This window comes from Ylistrum balloti, unplaced genomic scaffold (genome assembly GCF_031769215.1).
Source record: "Ylistrum balloti isolate Yb309-2 unplaced genomic scaffold, AGI_CSIRO_Ybal_v1 Utg370090, whole genome shotgun sequence".
Lineage (NCBI taxonomy): Eukaryota > Metazoa > Mollusca > Bivalvia > Pectinida > Pectinidae > Ylistrum > Ylistrum balloti.
In genome coordinates this window covers 357992-360469 of record NW_026782122.1, presented here as the reverse complement: position 1 = coordinate 360469, position 2478 = coordinate 357992, and the positions used below count along the sequence as shown (strand labels likewise).

At 39.3% G+C, this 2478-nt stretch overlaps 1 pseudogene; it reads left to right on the top strand.

Moving 5' to 3' along the window:
- Positions 1 to 951: 951 nt before the first annotated feature.
- On the top strand, positions 952 to 1902 carry LOC132549922 (piggyBac transposable element-derived protein 4-like; annotated as a pseudogene).
- The last annotated feature ends 576 nt before the right edge of the window (positions 1903 to 2478 follow it).

Below are 2478 nucleotides of genomic sequence, written 5' to 3'. Positions count from 1 at the left end.
CTATAAATAATAATAGATTCTTATTCACTACGTTCAAACGCGTAACTCACCATCAATTTATATGCGTGGCCCTCGACGGTCCAACTTTTCTTGAAAGATAGAGATGATAAAGACAGTTACTTGTTAAATACCAAGGTTCTTGTCGACACTACCCCGCTTCCTCATACGTTCTTTTACATACCTATGCTTTATCCGTGAGCCGATATCGGCTATTTTAAGTCTGTCCGTCACTACATCGTCAGCGGAAGCCGTTGCTCTTCCTGATCATAAGCTATTTAGCCAAAGTCTTGTTTTGCCTAATCCCAATTTCTCAAAAATATGCAATAATTCATGTATAGCGCTATTGCATGAAATTGCTTTATTTCTTCCTGTCTTTCACCCTTTAATTCTTGATGATGTAAGAAATGGTATTTGAGAAAAGATTAAGGAAATCCAACCCGGTATAAGGCTTAAATCATCTTTTTCACACGATACTTGTTTTAATTTGTGATACCAAGAACTTCCGGTCAGACGGGAGCGAGTAAATAACAAATTTCCGGGCAATAAATCACAAAGGCAATTAAAATTCGAAGTCCTAAGACCGATTTTTTCGTGACCGTGAATTTGATATGATTTTACAGTTAATTTCAGTACCCAGGCTTCATTTTCAGATTTTTTAAAACATCTAAACTACGATAAACAAAGTTAAATGTATACACGCTGGAGCATGACGTCACCGGAGAGAGACATTGTGTAGTGTCCTTAAACACGTCAGCATTTCTGACTGAATCTTAGTTATCTTTGAGAGAACAGTTATGTAATTATTCGCGTTGTTTCCTAAGTGTATTATTTTGTTTTTTCGTTGATTATGCCAAGCAATGAAACGATCTTTGTAGATTTAATACAAGCAAATGATTGACGAAACATTCTAATTTTAGTAACATAGATCACATGATCACTGCGTTATCCAAGATGGCTGTGCGAGACACGTTTAGGTCAAGCCGATTGGTAATTGGTATTTGTTATTAAATTGTGCGATTTCCAAAGATTTTGAACATGTCATTAACATCAGATTTTGCTTTCTCGTCCATTGTCATATAATTTTATTAACCAATAAAGTGATGATTTTGGTTGTCATGGTAGTTATGATGCGTTCTTTCAAAATCCCCGGGGTGATATTCTTGATTGTCTAACCCTCGGCATAACCTCGGGTTAGACAACCAAGAATATCACCTTTCGGGTTGGAGATTTCTCTGTCACACCCTCAAGGTAGGGGAAGATTCTATTAATCCCCTCCCTCTAAGTTGAAGGTATAATTGACCACACATTTAAACTGCTCAATTAAGAGCAACATACATTTCTGTTTCATTTGTAGGAAGATACCATCATGCAGAAGGAACCCTCGCCAGTAGAGTTGTAAACAAATGTTTACAAGGGGCTGATATCCAAGGTCGAGGTTATCATGTATATATGGGTAACTTTTTATACCTCACCTGACTCACTCACATTTCTTTTTACTGAGAACACTTATGCTTGTGGAACTGTAGGGTCCAACCGCCGTGGTCTGCCACGGGATATCACGCAGAAAGGGGCAGATGGTATAACCAACAGGGGCGATATGGCCTTCAGGCAAAAAGGCTCACTGGTAGCAGTTGTGTGGAAGGACAAAAATGTGTCACCGTGCTGTCTACCATACACGATGAAACAACTACAGAGGTCCAACGCCTTGTTAAACAGGAAAATTGGAACCTTTGCCACGCAGATAATTTTTGTCCTTAAATGATCGCTGATTATACTTCCTTCATTGGTGGGGTGGACAAGGCAGACCAATACATGCAGTATTACTCTTTCAACCACAAGACAAGAAAATGGACTGTCGAAGTGTTCTTCCTCCTCGTAGAAATCATGAAACTGAATCTGTAGACTTAGATGGCTTTACTTGTCTCCTGTGTAAGGACATAGTGACGCTTGAAGGCTTCGTTTTAGAGCAGTGACAGCCCGCCACATGGCGGTGTTTTTCGTCTCCGTGACTGCCCGTCTCTTTATACAATCAACTCGGGTGAAAACTCTGGTTGCGTGTCCCACCATCCTCTTTTTTTTTGGTGCTTAACTTCCTTGGTCCGGTTATAACCGAGCCTAGGACACTCTCACCATCCACCTTTTTGTGAATTTGTTATATCTGACCAATAAAGTCGGCTGCGTGAGTAAACACTCATTTGCATATATAGTACACAGTTTCATTAAAATCCATTGCAGTTAATAAAAGCCACCTGTCAAGAGATATTTATATTTGAATTAAAAACTTACGTAGCAGTATTTTCACGAAAAAGCTGAAATATGGTGAGATTTTGAAGCTATTTAGTTCATTTGCAACTATATTTATTACTACGGGATACCATGGGTTATGTCCCCTTAGCGTTAGTCGAGTTATAGGCACGTGAGGCGCGCAAGTAGAATGGAGTCGGTCATGGATGATTGATTTATCATACTTGGACTCTG